The sequence below is a fragment of the Bos taurus genome, chromosome 23 (genome assembly GCF_002263795.3).
Source record: "Bos taurus isolate L1 Dominette 01449 registration number 42190680 breed Hereford chromosome 23, ARS-UCD2.0, whole genome shotgun sequence".
Taxonomy (NCBI): domain Eukaryota; kingdom Metazoa; phylum Chordata; class Mammalia; order Artiodactyla; family Bovidae; genus Bos; species Bos taurus.
Window position 1 is genome coordinate 28732195 of NC_037350.1, and position 19356 is coordinate 28751550.

General features: G+C 40.8%; 1 pseudogene; it reads right to left on the minus strand.

Annotated features, from left to right (window-relative positions):
• Positions 1-6784: 6784 nt before the first annotated feature.
• Positions 6785-18909, minus strand: LOC619014 (tripartite motif-containing protein 26-like; annotated as a pseudogene).
• Between the last annotated feature and the right edge of the window lie 447 nt (positions 18910-19356).

Sequence of the window (19356 nt, forward strand, 5' to 3'; positions counted from 1 at the left end):
AACTAAGATCATGGCATCCGGTTCCATCACTTCATGGGAAATAGATGGGGAAACAGTGGAAACAGTGTCAGACTTTATTTTTTTGGGCTCCAACATCACTGGAGATGACGATTGCAGCCATGAAATTAAAAGACACTTACTCCTTGGAAGGAAAGTTATGACCAACCTAGATAACATATTCAAAAGCAGAGACATTACTTTGCCAACAAAGGTTTGTCTAGTCAAGGCTATGGTTTTTCCAGTGGTCATGTATGGATGTGAGAGTTGGACTGTGAAGAAAGCTGAGTGCCGAAGAATTGATGCTTTTGAAGTGTGGTGTTGGAGAAGACTCTTGAGAGTCCCTTGGACTGCAAGGAGATCCAACCAGTCCATTCTGAAGGAGATCAGCCCTGGGAGTTCTTTGGAAGGAATGATGCTAAAGCTGAAACTCCAGTACTTTGGCCACCTCATGCAAAGAGTTGACTCATTGGAAAAGACTCTGATGCTGGGAGGGATTGGGGGCAGGAGGAGAAGGGAACGACAGAGGATGAGATGGCTGGATGGCATCACTGACTCGATGGATGTGAGTCTGAGTGAACTGCGGGAGCTGGTGATGGACAGAAAGGCCTGGCGTGCTGGGATTCTTGGGGTTGCAAAGAGTCGGACACGACTGAGCAACTGAACTGAACTGAACTGAACTGAAAACCAGGAACGGTGGTGACGTTGACTGGCTTCTAGAAATCGGATACGCAATGGGAGTGAGAACTGGTACCTCGTCATGAGTATGCAAGCAGAAAGACCCAACACAGTTTGAGCGGCGAGAAAGTGAAACCCCAGGGAGGTGGGGAATCCCACGAGGTTTGACTCCCCTGCCCAGACACCACCTTCTGGCCTAAGACCCTGAGAGCCTTACCCGGGGACCTGGGACTTTGCCCTGACCCCTCTCCTACTGCCTGGAGGACGCTGTAAGTCACAAGCTTACAAACTTTCGGTTTCAGAATCAGTGTATGACTATACGACTTGCAACCTCAAAGATAGTATCACTTATGTGTGTTATATCTGTGAACATTGGCCATATTAGAAATTGAAACAACAGAAATCGATTGATTCAATTGTAATATTAATAACCCATTACATTAAAAGAAATATTTTTATGAAAAATCTCTATTTTCAAGATGAAATAGTATAGTGAGAAGTGAGCCTTCTAGATTTTACATTCTTTCAAAAGTTTACATTCTTTTCTTGTATGCCTCATTAGAAGATTGAAGTATTTGGATATCTGCTTCTGTATTTAATTGTTTTTTATTAAAGTAAATGAAAAAAATCCAGCCTCACGTAAGTATAGGTAAGGAAGTATTCTGAATAACATTTTGAGATAATTATGGCTACTCATCTTTGATACAACACTAACACTACACAAGTGTTAGGTTTCATAAATAATATTTTGCAATGTGAAACTTGAAACTATATCTGAATATTTTCAAATCTGTTGCATAAGAGTCCATAGGTCTGTTTTGTAATTGAATGAATATCATATCAATGCATGATTTTTTTTGAAAGTAATGCATTGCTTTACCAAGTTGTATAGATTTTAGAGTGTTGATGTTTAAGATTCGCACACATTTGTTAATGTCACCACAGCTTACACTAGAAAAGTTTGTCAGTACTGGGAAGCTGTCAAGATTCATTTTCTAATGAGAGCTTGCATTTTATCATTGGCAATAAATACTGTAAGTTGATTTCCTGGAAGAGAGAAACTCATGTTCATTATGCCCAAATAACTAAATCTAAAAAATCATAGTTTTCCTGTTATTTATTCTTAAAGTGAAAATAGTATTCCATAAATAAAGAAGCTAAGTCAGCTCAGAAAAGTTATTTTCCTTGGGACATAGTACTTTAAAATGGAGCAGAAGTATTTTATGTGTACTTCCCATTTCATCCTATCAGAGAGTCTAAAATGTGGACTCAATGATGACTGTAGAAACAACAATTTTTAATACTACAACCTGGATATTTTTCAGTGAAACTTGCTTTTTTATTCTGCAGTTAAATTGTGGTGAAGAATTCATAACTGCTATTGCTGTTTGTTGAAATAGGCTCATTTCTGCTAACTTTTACATCAGTGTAAATGTCAACACAATGAAAAAGGTAGGGGCTTCCCTGGTGGAGCAGTGGTTATGAAATGGCCCTCCAATGCAGAGGACAGGGTTTGATCCCTGTTGGGGAACTGAGAGCCCATGTGTCAAAGGACAACTAAGCCTTCAAGTTGTAACTGCTGAGCCTAGAGCCCATGCTCTGCAACTAGAGAAATCCCTCATGCCTCAGTGAAGACCCACTGCAGCCAAAATAAGAAATACATATTTAAAAGAAAAAGGTAAATACATTTTTGGTAAGGTCATGAAAATAGTTTTGACCTCATGTCTCCCATAGTAGGGTCTCAGAGACTTCAAGGGTTCCACAGACCACAGTTTGAGAACTACTGTTCTAAGTAAAGCGGGAGACTACAAGTTAGCACCCATCTCTTTGTCTCTTCACTTCTAGACTCCCTCTTCCTGAACTGGACTCTGTGCTTCCCAACCTTTACTTATTAGGGCTCTGCCTCTTGGTTCTTCTAAAAGTGAACTTACCTCTAGAAATTTGATGCTAGAGTGTCTCTACCTAGGAAGGGAGTTGGGAGACAGGTGTTTCCCCTTTGGAACTGGGAATAGTTTGTGCCTGAAGGCACGAGAGAGAAATTTATTCCTGACCCATTTTGAATTTGTTGGTACCAGCTTAATATTATCCATATCCCAGAAATAAATCTGATGTAATCTGTGTGAGAAATAATATTGGCCCTTTGGTTTTAAATGGGTCTAATGTACCTTACTTGAGGCCCACTAATATCATCACTAATAGTGCTACTCAGAGTTCTAGGTCTGCACTTTTCATGTGGTAGGTGCTAGCTCTATGTGGCTATTGAGCACTTGAAAAGTGGCTAACATCACTGAGCAGTTGAATTTTTATTTAAATTTAAATAGCCACATGTGGCTAGTAGCTACTATTTGACAGAGCATATCTAAGTGGTTTAGTTTTCATTCTCCCAAGATACTGTATGACTCATAGATTGAAGTACATTGAAATTATCTTCCTACATTTGGTTATGTGGGTCTTAGACATTACTGTAAAATACGGCAGGCCCAAGAAAATTTAATCTGCCTCCAGTGCAGGAGACCTGGGTTTGATCCCTAGATTCTCAGGAGAACGGAATGGCTATCCACCCACTCCAGTAATCTTGGCTGGAAAATTCCATGGACAGAGGAGTCTGGCGGGCTATAGTCCATGGGGTTGCAAAGAGTCAGACCCACTTTCACTTTCTTTAACATCATTAACCTAAACATACTTTATCACCTCAAGGTCATTAGTTTTCAAAAACACTCATCTTTGGAGCTATTTCTTATCTATATTACATTGAGACTCTTGATGTCATTTCTGTTAACCTGGTAAACATAAGCAAGCACATATATCTTCACTTAGCCACAAGAAAGTATTTATTGAATACCCCATTATAAAATATCCTGTTGCTGCTGCTGCTGCTGCTAAGTTGCTTCAGTGGTGTCCGACTCTGTGAGACCCCAGAGATGGAAGCCCACCAGGCTCCCCTGTCCTTGGGATTCTCCAGGCAAGAACACTGGAGCGGGTTGCCATTTCCTTCTCCAGTGCAGTGAAAAGTGAAAGGGAAGTCGCTCAGTCGTGTCCGACTCTTAGCAACCCCATGGACTACAGCCTACCAGGTTCCTCTATCCATGGGATTTTCCAGGCAAGAGTGCTGGAGTGGGGTGCCGTTGCCTTCTCCAAAATATCCTGTTGGTCCTACATAATTATAAAAACACAAAACAGAAGATGAAAAACCTTAGCATTCCCACCACCTTTGAATTTTTTTTACCTATTATTCCTCCCCAAAGTGATACTTGCCCCCAATTTCAATTTTTTGTTTCCTTTTACCCTTGGACCCCCACTCCCATAAACTCTACCTAAATGAAAATATACATAAAATTTTCACAATTGTTGAATGAAGAATTTTCTAAGCCTGACCTAAAGATTTAAGGGAAAAACTCAAAGAAGAAATAAAACTTTTCTATGGCAACCACAAACTCACAAGCATGCAAACACATGTCCATAATCAAATTTAAAGACACTTAAAAAATCTGAGTACATCATGAGAAACACTGGGCTGGAGGAAGCACAAGCTGGAATCAAGACTGCCAGGAGAAATATCATAACCTCAGATATGCAGACGACACCACCCTTATGGTAGAAAGTAAAGAGGAACTAAAAAACCTCTTGATGAAAGTGAAAGATTCGGAGAGTGAAAAGTTGGCTTAAAGCTCAACATTCAGAAAACTAAGATCGTGGCATCTGGTCCCATCACTTCATGGGAAATAGATGGGGTAACGATGGAAACAGTGTCAGACTATTTTGGGGGGCTCCAAAATCACTGCAGATGGTGACTGCAGCCATGAAATTAAAAGACATTCCTTGGAAGGAAAGTTATGTCCAAACTACATAGCATATTCAAAAGCAGAGACGTTACTTTGCCAACAAAGGTTCGTCTAGTCAAGGCTATGGTTTTTCCAGTGGTCATGTATGGATGTGAGAGTTGGACTGTGAAGAAAGCTGAGTGCCGAAGAATTGATGCTTTTGAAGTGTGGTGTTGGAGAAGACTCTTGAGAGTCCCTTGGACTGCAAGGAGATCCAACCAGTCCATCCTAAGAGAGATCAGTACTGGGTGTTCATTGGAAGGACTGATGTTGAAGCTGAAACTCCAGTACTTTGGCCACCTCATGTGAAGAGTTGACTCACTGGAAAAGACTCTGACACTGGGAGGGATTGGGGGCAGGAGGAAGAGGGGACGACAGAGGATGAGATGGCTGGATGGCATCACCGACTCGATGGACATGAGTCTGAGTGAACTCCGGGAGTTGGTGATGGACAGGGAGGCCTGGCGTGCTGCGATTCATGGGATGGCAAAGAGTCGGACACGACTGAGTGACTGAACTGAAAAAACCTGATAAACAAAATATTAGCATGTGTCGATATTTTTCACCTAAAGACCACCGGGAACACACCTAGTTGAACACATTGTGTTTACTACTTGATACAGCAAGGGAGAATGCACACTGTGGGGAACCACAGGGCATCTTAGAGGGAGGCTATAAGAAAGAATGTGTTATTGTGGGATTTGGGCTTTGGTTGGAGAAAAGAGGGGTTTACTCCAAACTGTGTATTGCCAGGAAGCATGGTCAGTTACATGACTGAGTGTCCCAATCAATTACATCAATAAGGAGGGCAGACTAGAGCAAGGATAAAGGAGCATTTGCAACCATCAGTCCTGTTACCCAGGATAGGGAGATGTTCAGTACTTTCTGAATTGCACAGTGCCCTGTTTCTCTGTGCTTAAATGAAATTATGTATAGTCTTATCTTGTTTTATTTCACTTAATATGATTTTAGTGTATCCTTATTTGATGTTTCTATTTTATAAATGATTTATTCCAAAGAGAACCACATGGCCTAGCTGTGAGCACTGGGCCGGCTTCAAGTAACTCTGAGGTCTAGCTGTGAGTGTCACACCTGTTCCCTGGGGTCAGGAGGCTGATTTTTCTTCCTTAAATTCAATATTTTAAAATTCCTACATCAAGATTGGAAAATAAAGACTATAAAACAATTTGGCGGAGAAGGCAATGGCACCCACTCCAGTACTCTTGCCTGGAAAATCCCATGGATAGAGGAGCCTGGTGGGCTGCCGTCTATTGGGTCACACAGAGTCGGACACGACTGAAGCGACTTAGCAGCAGCAGAAAACAATTTGGAAAAGAAGAAATGTAAATACCAAATACATTCATTATTAATAAATGGGAAAAATGGGAATGTGAAAGGGAAAATGGAAAGAACAATTAAAATCTGTCAGCTTGGCAAAGATGAAAGGAAAATAAAGGCTAGACCTTTAATAGGTCTCCTTGGGAAAGTCAAGGTGTAGGGCAGGGAAAACAGATTAGAACAAGTATCACCAGGCTTTGGGTTATAGTAGTGGTCTTTGGTTGTCTGGTACATGGGCCTGGGATTATTAAGGCAGAGGAATATTGCCTCTTAGGGTACAAAGGCCAGATCGGGGGCTGGGGGTGGGGGAGGAGGTGTGGGGTGGGGTGGGGAGGGTAGGGGGGGTAGGGAGGTTGGGCGGAGTAGGGGTCTGGATTGGTTAATTTGCATAGCAGAGGCTTGCTTCTGTCTGGACTGTAGTCTGGGAAAGCTGTCTCTCCTCAGTGAGAAAGATTTTGTCATTGTTTTTTAATTATTAATTTTTATCTTTGATTGCACTGGGTCTTCGTTGCTTCGCATGGCCTTTCTCTACTTGCAGAGAGCAGGGGCAGGGGCGGGGTGTGGGTGGCTCCTTTCTAGTTGCAGCGCACAGGCTTCCCACCGCCATGGCTTCTCCTGTTGCAGAGCACAGGTCTGGGCCCAGGGGCTTCAGTAGTTATAGCACACGGGATCAGTTGCTCTGAGGTACTTGAAATCTTTCCCAACCAGGGTTGAACCCGTGTCCCTGGCTTGAACCTGAATACAAGGGGATTCTTATCCACTGAACCACCAGAGAAGTCCTTCAGCAAAACATTTTTTTTTAATCTTCAGAAATATTTAATGATGTGGGCAGATGGTCAGATATGATGTTAAAAGTATACACTATGAGATTACATATAATGCAATTTCAGTTTTGTAAAATAAGAAATGTGCAAATTTTTACACAAGAAAAGGTTAGAAACATACCAAAATGTTAATAGAGAAAATGTTTTGTTGACAAAAAGACTATGGGATTAAAAAAAAAACTCTTCATTTTTATAGTGAATTTATATTCAGTTTACAATCAGAAAAAATTTTTTTTCTCTTTTTTTTCTTTTAATTGGAGGCTCATTATTTTACAATATTGTGGTGGTTTTGCCATACATTGACATGAATCATCCATGGGTGTACATGTGTTCCCCATCCAGACCCTCCCTCCCACCGCCCTCCCCATCCCATCTCTCAGGGTCATCCCAGTGCACCAGCCCTGAGCACCCTGTCTCATGCATCAAACCTGGACAGGTGATCTATTTCACATATGATAATATACATGTTTCAATGCTATTCTCTCAAATTATCCCACCCTCGCCTTCTCCCACAGAGTCCAAAAGTCTGTTCTTTACATCTGTGTCTCTTTTGCTGTCTAGTGAAACATTTTAAAACAACTGAGCTATCAGAGCAAATTTCCCCACATTTTGAACCCAGGAGTTTAAGTATGGGAAGTTCTTTGGCAACTAGCATGTGCTCCCATGTCTAGAGAATGCTGAACTACATGCATCTTGATGAGACCACGTCTTATTACAGAAGCTGAAAACACACTTTGCTTTTTTGTTGCCGGGCACAGGCAGGCATCCTATTCTGGTGTGCTTATGGCAGATTTTGATTTAGGGGTTAATTACATGAAGAACTAGGGCCTGTTCTATCCACAAATTTTCTGAACCCATTCCTTCCTCAACTCTTCATTCTCACCTCTGTATCCAGGAAAACTTTACCCATCAGTTGAGTCTATGAATCCACCAAGATAGCTACTGCCAAACACGCCTCTGGCTCCATAAGTAAGTGTTCTTCCTCTTCTGTTCCCAACCAGATTATATCCACTCTCCAAAAGCTTGGACTCATGCATGATGTATTCTGTTTATATCCTGACAATTCAACAATCCTCTCAAGCCCTGCTGACTCCTCTTCCTCCTCCCTCTCTCACTGCAGCTCCCACCTCTCTGGGGGTCATGTGGACGTGCCTCCAGAATTTGCATGCAGGCAGGCACACATATCCCTCCCTCTTTGCACTCCACATGCTTGTGATGTTTAATTAATTTCCCTTTTTTAAAAGTTAATTTTCCTTTTTCTAAAATTAGCCAATTTGTTTTCTGCTGCTTATATGTAAGATTACTAATTTAACATTAAGCTACATATCTATTACTACCATCTCAAAACACAGATGACATAAGACATGACTTCAGAACCAAGTGATTTCCAAAAACTCATATATACCTGAACCTTACATGGCTTCCCCTCTCACCCTCCCATTGCAAAATTATCAGAACATGGCAGATAAAGGAATTCTTATATCAGATATCTCAAATCTCTTAGTGTATCAAAGGTTAAACAGATATGAACTGCCAAATATTTACTGTTTCCTCAGCTACTTAGACGATTTGGAAAAGACCCTGATGCTGTGAAAGATTGAGGGCAGACGGAGAAAGGGGTGACAGAGGATGAGATGGTTGGATGGCATCATTAACTCAATGGATATGAGTTTGAGCAAACTCCGGGTCATGGTGAAGGACAGGGAGGCACAGCGTGCTGCAGTCCATGGAGTTGCAAAGTGTCGGACATGACTGTGCAACAGAACAACAACAACTGCTTAGAAGGATGGCAGGAGAAATTATGGGACAGAAAATGTGCTTCATAAATCAATATGGATGTTGTCATCAATTACTATTTGTAGCAGGAGCCGAGATTCTGTAATACAGTCACTCGTTCTAATACATTTGTCTCAGTGGCAGGTGAAGAACCAAATCAAAGGCAACAGAAGAGATAAATTAGTTAAGACACATTTTAATAAGTACATTAAAGACATTCCAACCATTCCCCTTAGAGAAAAAAGATCAACTATTACTGTCCCCATTTTAGAGAGAAAGCTGCGAGGACAAGAGACTCATGACTGCCATAAAGCTCCAGTCATCTGAGTGTAATCAGAAACCCAGCAGGACCATCCAGCTGAGGCACAGCTGGGACTGATGAAAAGGAACAAAGGGTAAATGACAAAACGTGGGGCTGTGCCAGGAGATCCTCTCTCAGGGTCTCAGCATAAGTCTGGATCTCATGCAGTTAAGCCACAGGAAAGGGAAAATTCTCCCAGTGAAGGCAGATGAGAATTCATAGATGAACTCTTGAGTTCTGGCATTGGTAAAGGTTACCGTCCCACCATCATGATCCAGAGCAACTCCAATCTACTGGGGGCAGTAGGACAGGATCTGGAAGGGCCCCGGGCTGGTGCATATAGACACCCCAGCTGAGGACAGCTGCAGAGTCCAGAACCCCTCCTTGGGGGTGAAGTTGAGAAATCCCCTTCTCACCACTGACTCTCTTGCCACCCCCACCAGGCAGAATTTTGGCCATATTCTATTTTCCTGAGATCGTTCCTCCTCCAACTCCTCATTCTCCTCTCTATATCCAGGAGAAAGATACCCATCAGTGATGCCTGTAAATCCACCAAGATCGTTACTGCCAAACACGCCTCTGCCTCCAGCCCTGTATCTCCTTGAGTCTTCTTCCTCCTCTGCTTCCCACAGATCCTGTCCACTTTCACTTCCCAGTACACTTTGCCCCACGTGAAGCCCTTACTGCCCGGCACCCCAGGCTCCGGATCAAATCACTGACCACGCTGGCATTTGTTCAGCCACAAGCCAGTGAACATCATACTTTTCCCATTTGGAGCCACTGAGAGGTAGCCATTGGCTGTCTGGGAATTCAGGATGATCCTCACTGTGGGGACAAGGAGACAAAGGTGTGGCCTCACAAAAGATAGAAATGAGATTTGTCCCATAGGTTCTGGGGCCTTCATGACAATGGTGGGAGGCTCCTCAGGGGATCAGGACAAAGACTGCTTTTGACCTTGTGTTCAGACTGTTAGCAACTAGAAAGTTTCTAGCAATCTAGAAAGTGTAAACACAGAAAATTCAAGGCTCAGGCAGTGCGATGAGACTGGAGAGGAAAAAAAGATAAGAACTGGGATCACTACAGCTGAGCAAATCTGGGGAAAGGTTTATAGTTCTGAACTCAGGATAAAGAATTTTGATATATTAGTCACATGAAGACCTTCCTCTTTAAAACAAACAGGCTGACCCATAAGTAATAAGAGCTTCACAGGAAAATGGTAATTTGCAAACTTCAGCCACTATCCTCTCCAGATACTCACTTGTCTTATATTCCAGATCCCTCATCAATTTTCCTAGAGTAAAAGAACAAAAGGACAGTGAGCAATTCTTTCTTGTTGTTTTCTTTAGCCACACCACTTGGCTTGCGGGAAGACCAGGGATTGAACCCAGGCCAACGGCAGTGAAAGCACTGAGTCCTACCCATTGGACCACCTGGGAATTCTTAACAGAAAGCAGCTCTGGCACCACAGTTTCTCGGTTAAATTCTCTTACGGTATCTCATATAACTTCAACAGTTAACAGCGGATCATGAAAGTTCAGTGAAACAGAGGAATTAATTCAGGAAACACCCACAGCTGTCCAGTCTAAACAGGTTCGTGTGACTATCCATGGCAACACATGCTGAACCCACCTGGTGGTTCATTAAAGAGTAACTTTGGGCATACTACCTGTTTTTAAACTAAGTCCTAAACTTCTAGTCCTAAACCACATTATTTCTCTCCACTCTTGAAGACACCTCTTTAGAGTCATTCTCTCACTATTCTTTAATTTTATTTTCAATTGTGGTTAAAACACATAACATTTACTGTCTTTACCATTTTTAAGTGTATAGTTCATTAATGTTAAGTGTATCTAAATTGTTGTGCAACCAGTTTCCAGAACTTTTGCATTTTTTAAAACTTAAACTCTATACTAGTTAAACAGCAACTCCTCATTTCCCCCTCCTCTCTAACCTGGTAACCGCTAATCCACTTTCTGTTCCTATGGATTTGACTACCTTAGAGACCTCATACACATGGAACCACACAGTACTTGTCTCTTTGTGACTGGCTCATTTCACTTAGCATTTTGTCCTCGAGGTTCATCCATGTTAGAGTATGTGTCACAGTTTCCTTCCTTTTTTAGGCTGAATAGTATTCAATTGTCTGCATATGCCACGTTCTATTTCTCCATTCATCCAGAGATGAACATTTGGGTTGCTTCTGCTTCCTGTCCATTGTGAATAATGTTGCCATGAACATGAGAGTGCAAATATCTCTTTGAGTGCCTGCTTTTAATTCTTTGGAAAGTGGGAATGCTAGATCATATGATAATTATGTGTTTAAATTTTTGTGGAAATGTTTTCCATAGCCTCCCAATCTTCTTTTATCTCACTGTTAGATATGAAATATATTTCTACCAACTCTGAGAACTATTAACTATGATTCTATATTATGGAACAGTCTTAGACTATCACATTGAAAGCCTCCATGGTTTGGACTTAGATTTCCTCCCTAGTGTCCCTGTCTGGTGTGAATGACATGCAGGAACTCTGAGATGGTGCAGCCACGATCAAAACCTAAAGAAACATTACAGAGAAAGAAAGTTTTCTAGGCTCAGAATTTCTTCCTTTACCATGGAATCCTCTGAGTCCTTTCTCTAAACAAAGAAGTTTATCTGAAAATTCTTCTATCCGTTTTCTGATTGCAGGACTGATAGGCTTTTCAATCCAGAACTTCTTCCGGGGGTATCTAGAGATAATGAAGTCACAGTAAGTACTCCTGAGAGAAAGGCATGGTTTCCCACCATCAGAGTATACGCATGCGAACAAATACTAATAATGGACCAAAGAGGCAGATAGTAAAAGCTGCTTTTCCAAGTGGCTGGTTTCAACATCAGAGTCAGAGAGAATAATATAGAGATCTGAAGAAAGGGCCATGATCCAAGGATTCTCTATCCACCAACATGTCATTTATGGTGGTTTAGTTGCTAAGTTGTGTCTGACTATTGAGACCCCATGGACTGCAACCTGCCAGGCTCCTCTGTCCATGGGATTCTCCAGGCAAGAATACTGGAGTGGGTTGCCATTCCCTTTTCCAGGGCATCTTCCCAACCCAGGGTTCAACCTGCAGGAGATTTTTTTTAACAACCGATCCACCAGAGAAGCCCCAAAACCTAGAGCTATGCCTGAACAGGGACTTAAACAGATTAAAAGTCTGATGTTTGACCTACCGACTGAGCTATCTGGGCCCTCTTAAGTATCGAAACAAAATACTTAAATAACAAAATTACTAAGGAAAACTTCATGGAGATATATCAATCCTATTCCAAGAACACAAAGAATGTACCTTATTTTCAAGTGCATAGAACTGTCCAAAAATTTAAAACACACAATACAGAAAGCCTCGATAAAGTCCAAAATAGTAGAAATGGCTGATCACAAAATGTCTGATCACAAAATGTAAAAAAAACATGAAACATAAAGCTGTTAGAAAAAAAAACAGCACCATTGACAGATGTCCTCTTTTTAAAACAAATCTTATATTAAATAGCAAATGAAATTTAAAATTTTAAAATACCTGAAAACAATAGAAAATACTATGGACTAGAAATTATAGCATATGACAAAAACAAGGCTCTTAAATACATACACACAAAAGTATAAAATATTAAAAATAGAAAAAAGAGAAAGGCAAGTAGAAAAGGCAAAAATAGATATAAACAAAACATATTCAGATATAAACAATAAAATGTAAGGATATTATTTGTCAAACACTGCAAATACTTTTTAAATTATAAATGAAAGTGGTGGTTTTCCAGGAGCTATAGATACTAAATATTCCAATTAAAATGTGTCAGATAAATTTATTTTAAAAGAAAACAAAATTTTATGTTGCTTATAAGAGATACATAAAAATAACAGCCCAGATAGGTTGAGAGTTAAAGAATAAAAAGTTTAATAGTATGAAAACACTAATCAAAAGAAAACTAGAATAACTACTGATATCAGACAAAATACTCTAGGGCAAGAAGTCTTACACATTCTGTATCACCCTCATTTCTTATACAATCACTCATCTCCGACAGTCTCTGTCTGGTCTCCCCAGCCAGAATCTGGCATCCTGTCTCCTTTCCCCACCTGGTAACTGGTCCATGGTAAATGCTCAGATTATGCCAACAGTCCTGGTGTCTCTGGGATGAACTGTGTATTCTCAAAATACTTGGCTTTTATCTCTGTTCAAAGCTTCTGCATATCATTATGGGTATGGTTTTTGAAAACTGTCAGTGTTTAATGCCTAACACACTGGCTGAGAACCACTGCCAAAGAAACCATTATCCCTGTGACTCATATAAGTGTCTTCTTCTTATGATCCCGCAGAGAGCAGGAAACCATCACTAACAAGCATGGAGGGTAATCTGATGAAGAAATGTGCTCTACAAAATGTGAGGGAGTACAGCCAGGAGAGGCAGCTGGGAACCAAACAGGAATAAAAAGAACAAAAGCACACTAGTCTTAGAAACAAATGTGTATTTTAAACTGTTTCAAATACTCTGCCACAATCTCCTCCCATTTCAACTCTCCCTATCCTCTTACCATCCTAAGTTCCAAGACAATAATTTTTCTAGGATGTTCTATGGAATACTTTTCATATTAAACTTTCTAGAAGAACCTCTCTTCTTCCAAATAACCCCTTTCAGCCCTTGCCAAATTTCTATAAGTTATGGTGACAGAAAAAACAAAGGAACACCTAAGTGGCTAAAAATATAAAGCAACAGAACTTACCTGCTTGTTATATCACTTGGGTCATAGAAAGGAAGAGAAGACAGACTGTCATGGAAATAAGGTTCCCAGGAGCTGCCTCCGTTCCTTACGATGAGCTCGCTGGGAGTGGGTACAGAATAGGACTGTACAGAGAATTTTCTGGTGGGCTTCGACCTGTGCTATTCTCCACTGTGGTTTATGGGGACACACGTTTCCCCTTCCTTTCCTCCATTTGAGTCTAGAATATCGTCTCCAGGAAAACTCCCTTAATCTGTTAAGATTCTTACTGTCTATCAGATTAAGACTGAAATCTCAGAATGCCTTCGAAGGCCTCTACTCAGCTGGCTCCATCTTACCTAGCCCATCTTCCCTTTAACTTCTTCCTCACTTAAGCTGACTTCTCCAGAAAGGTAGCCCCTTTCACTCTATGTATCCTTCCTATCTTCCAAATGCTCTTCCTCAGCACCTGTGGGCTTCCCAAGTGGCTCAGTGGTAAAGAATCCTCCTGTCAGTTCAAGAGCCACAGGAGACTCAGGTTCAACCCCTGGGTCAAGAAGATCCCCCGGAAGAGGAAATGGCTAACCCACTCCAGTATTCTTGCCTGGAAAATCCCATGGACAGAGGAGCCTGTGGGCTACAGTCCATGGGGTCGCAAAGAGTCGGACAGGACTGACATGCACGCGGCACCTACATCCACCTTTTTATTATCACACTCATTAAGTTTATCATCACATTCATGTGTTTCATTTTAACCAATGCACCTCCACAAATGGAATGTTCAACTCCTCTTTTCTGCTAACACAAATCTTTACATTTTCCTCAAGGCTACCATTAAGAGCTGCTTCATCCATGAAGCCTTCCCTGACTAGCTTTTTCCAGAATTCCTGTGGCTTCCAGTCTGATCATAAGATTTAACACTCAATTATTTCTTATAATTATAAATGTGCATGTATGGATGTGAGAGTTGGACCATAAAGAAAGCAGAGCATCGAAGAATTGATGCTTTGAACTGTGATGTTAGAGACGACTCTTGAGAGTCCCTTGGACTGCAAGGAGATTAAACCAGTTAATCCTAAAGGAAATCAGTCCTGAATATTCATTGGAAGGATTGATGCTGAAGCTGAAGCTCTAATACTCTGGGCACCTGATACGAAGAACCAACTCATTGGAAAAAACCCTGAAGCTGGGAAAGAATGAGGGCAGGAGGAGAAGGGGATGACAGAAGAGGAGATGATTGGATGGCATGACCAACTCAATGGATATGAGTTTGAACAAGCTCCAGGAGTTGGTGATGGACAGGGAAGCCTGGTGTGCTGCAGTCCATGGGGTTGCAAAGAGTCGGACACGACTAAGAGACTGAACTGAATTGACTGACAGATCTTACTATCTCAGTGTAACATCTGTGCATATTGCAGTCTCCCACCCACTGTGATTTGGGACTTACAACCTATTGGTTTGCTAATTAACCTGTCAAGAACTCAACAAATGAGAACAAAACCTTGTCTCTCCTGACTCCTGGTCCAAATCTTATGTTAATGGAGGAGCCAGACTGCAGCCTGGAGCAAGAGGTCCAATTTAACTGGTCCCTCACCTGCAAAAGTTCACTGCTGGCTGCTGAGCCTTCTTCTCTAACTCAGAAATCAGGGTCTCCAGCCGGATGACCTCCTCAGGGCCCTTGGCAACATGGCTGTTCCTCCCTTCTGTGAGCTGTTGCTCCGTTCCCTCCAGCCACTCCAACAGGTACTGCTCCCTTTCTCTCAGGAACTGATGGCCCTGCTCAAACACTGATGCTATGTCTTGTTTGTGGTTCTGGAATTTTGCCTACAGTAAAGGCAGAAAGACAAAGAGGATTTCTCCTGAGAGGCTGGAAAACACCAGAATGTTTGTCTGAGGATAAGTTCAGAACTAGAATCCCTTCTATCACACCCACTTTCTCCTCATCCCTCATTATCCCCCCTCCCCTCAACATATATACACACACACACACTTCTCTCTCTCTCTCTCCCACCCAACACAGGTACAAAGAACATTCACTCAAAACTTCTCGTACCAGCAGGGCCTGAATCTCATCTTCTCCTGTAGACTGAAAATTCTGAATCCTGTCCCTGTCTCCCTTCAGAATCTTCAGATGGTTTAGAATTTTACCCTATGCGGGTAGGGGTGGGGGGTGGGGGGTGGGGGGGGGACATGAATAATCTCAAGATGAAGATGATAATGCCCTCAATAAGAAAAGACACCTGCAAAATGATTTTAGAGTGAAATCAGATAGTCTTTGATCTTATGTAGTACTATAAGATAACTAGGTTGGAACAGTTTTCATCCTAGTTAATGAAGAAGAAACAAAGTGAGTGCTATGTTAGCTTAGAGTAGCTTCTCAGAAGTGAGATAAAATGCATGTTAAACTTATACTGTACTGTATGTCAATTACATCTCAATAAAACTGGGAGAAAAATAAGTGAGATAAAATAAAATTTATTATCACAACTACTAAGACTTATAGTGTAGTTTTTATATTTACACTGTTTCTTTCCACCAAAAATATAGATAATTTATATTAAAATTAATTGATAACATAGAAATAAAAAAGAAAATCAACACAAAATAATGAAGGAAAATATATATACTAACTCCAAATCACTGAGTGAATGATTAAATTGATTTTAAGAGTCCTGTTAACCAAGGACAAAAGGGAAATAGTGATCCATGTAATCCTTTAGCAGACAGGAGGAAAACTACTGGTACATCAGAAAAAAATAATATTTTCCCTGAGATTAAATTCAGAAAGGAAATTCATACAAGATGCAATATTCTCAAAAATATTTTTATAATACAGATGAAGCACACACTTTGAAGCTAAGTATCAAGACAGCTATCAAGAGCACTGGTATTCCATACTGCTGGTTGAGGCTTGATCAGATGCTTCAGAAACTAAAACATCAAGGCAGTGGGACAGACTTGCTATTATAAAAGATATGAAAACAAACCAGTTTATTATTCAAATTAGAAGAATACATGTTGCCAAGAACGTACCATGCTACAGAATTTGAACCTTCCCCTTAACAATTATTAGAATGGCTATTATTTTAAAAAATGAAAGATAACAAGTATTGGTGAAGATGTGAAGAAAAGGAAACCCTGGTACACTACTAACGAGAATGGAAACTGGCACAGTCATGGAAAACACGATAGATGCTTCTCAAAAAACTAAAAATAGAACTACCATATGACCCAGCAATCCTGTTTCTAGGTATTTATCTAAAGAAATTGAGATCAGGATCTCGAAGAGACATCTCCACTCCCATGTTTATTGCAGCATTATCCTCAACAGCCAAGCTATGGAAACAACCTAATGTCCAATGGATGAATGGAAAAGACAGTGTGGTATATACATACAATGGCATCTTACTCAGCCTTAAAAAAAGAAGAAAATCCTGCCATTTGCAACGACACAGATGAACCTGGAGGATATTATGTAAAGTGAAATAAGACATGCACAAAAGACAAACACCATATCATCTCACTTGTATGAGGAATCTAAAACTCGCAGAAGCAGAGTAGAATGGTGGTGGCCAGCAGCTGGAGGGAAGTGTAAAGGGGAGGTGAGGGTCAAAGGGTAAAAGTTTCAGTTATGCAAGATAAGTAAGTTCTGAAGATCTACTCTATATCACAGTGCTTACAGATAATAATACTGTGTTGTATAGTTAAAATTTGCTAACAGGATAGATCTTGCTAAGTGTTCTCTCTCTCACACACACAGTAAGACAATAATAATAATAAATCGGGTGGGAGGAAACTTTGGGAGGTGATAAATATGTCTCTTGCCTTGATGTTAGTGACATACTTATCCCCAAACTTAAATTGCATACAGTAAATATATGGACAGCTTTTTATGTGTCAATTATACCTCAATAAAGTGTTTATTAAAAAAATTTTGGACCTTATCCTGAAGGTACAATAGAACTTTTCTGGCTCCAAGAACAGAGCTGGGGTCCAGCAAGCTTCTTACCTGATAAGGCTGCGCAGCCTTCTCCAGCAAAACAGCAGCGTGGTGCCTGTGCTCCCGGGACTCCTGACACACGACACACAGTATCTGCTGGTCATCCTTGCAGTAGTAATGCAGCTTCTCCAAATGCTGCCCGCACAGCTGCTCTGCTCTCTGCGCGAGTGGTCGGTCCTCTCTGGGTTGTCTCTCCTCATCTACTTTCATCCTCCAGATATTCTTCACTATGCTGGCCATCTGCCACACATGGCGGATATTCTCTTTCTTAAAGGCTGTCTTGCAGAGAGAACAATATAATGGCTGCTGAGCAGATTCACAGACGTTAATGATGCAGTGATAGCAGAAGATGTGACTACAGTTGATGGTAACAGGGTCTTTCAAGTAGTCAAGACAGATAGAGCACATCACCTTGTCCTCCAGTTTCCTCAGAGGAGAGGCAGTGGCCATGACAGCAATGCTGAAACCCTGCAGAGCATTCCTTCTCAAAATGAAGAATGACTTTCTAAGAGGACACGAAGTAAAAACAGAAATTGTGAATTTATTCAACATTAAAATGGAACTCATGAGAAAATAGTTTTTATGTTCAAACTGTTCCCAACCATTTCCCTCCAAATCCAAAGTTCCTTTCAGACCACTATTCAGAACAGATTCCAGCCTGCAAAGCTAACCTGGTGTTAGTTTCAGGTAGTCAGCTTTTCTGTAAACATTTTAAAGGGTACTAATACGTGTAATTCAGTGGTGAGTATTCTAGAAGATTATAATATTGGGAAAGTAAATACCCAATAAAGTCTAAGGAATTTCCCTCACTCTAAGTAGATCAGCTTTAGTGAAAATATTTGCTGTAAATGATTCAATAGTAAAGAATAGGAATTACAAAAATTTAGGGCTTAGGTCCAGTGGTTAAGAATTTTCACTCCAACTGCAGAGGGCATGGGTTTGTTCCCTGATTGGGGAACTAAGGTCCCACATCCTACACGGTGTGGACAAAAAAAATTATAATTATAAAAACTTTAGGTCTATATTTTAAAACTCATCTGAGAACATGAGAGTTAGATTATTAGAAATCATTAGGTTCAATCATAGGTCTTTTATTCATATGCTGCCTTGTAAACATCATTATGTTTAAACTAATGGATTTAAACTAATGGTTTTCAAACATTTTTGGAAACATCACAGTTAGAAACGTATTCACGTCTAATAAATTAACACATGCACATGCATATGCACACACATACTAAAACACAAGTTTTGTTCAATATCATTTACTGACTTTTAAAACTGCAGTCCGTTTTTAAAATGCTGGTTATAACCCACAAAATTGATGCCATGATATAAGCTATTGCAATTGATAATTTGAAAATCACTGATTTAAACCACATTAACTTTATCACTTGGAGAAGGCGATGGCACCCCACTCCAGTACTCTTGCCTGGAAAATCCCATGGATGGGGGAGCCTGGTAGCCTGCAGTCCACGGGGTCGCGAAGAGTCAGACACAACTGAGCGACTTCACTTTCACTTTTCACTTTCATGCACTGGAGAAGGAAATGGCAACCCACTCCAGTGTTCTTGCCTGGAGAATCCCAGGGATGGGGGAGCCTGGTGGGCTGCCATCTATGGGGTCGCAGAGTCGGACACGACTGAAGCGACTTAGCAGCAGCAGCAGCAGCAGCTTTCAGCTTAAATTCACATCTCCAATTGCATTATTTTCCTCATTGTTCTTATTCCTTGGTAAGAGGTACCAACAACTACCCAATTACCCAAGCTAAAACCTAGGTGTGAAAAATCACACCTCATTACCACCTCCCATATCTGGTCACTGAATTAAATAATAGAATATCTGAAATAAAAATTTCACTGCATGAAATTAACAGCAGCATGC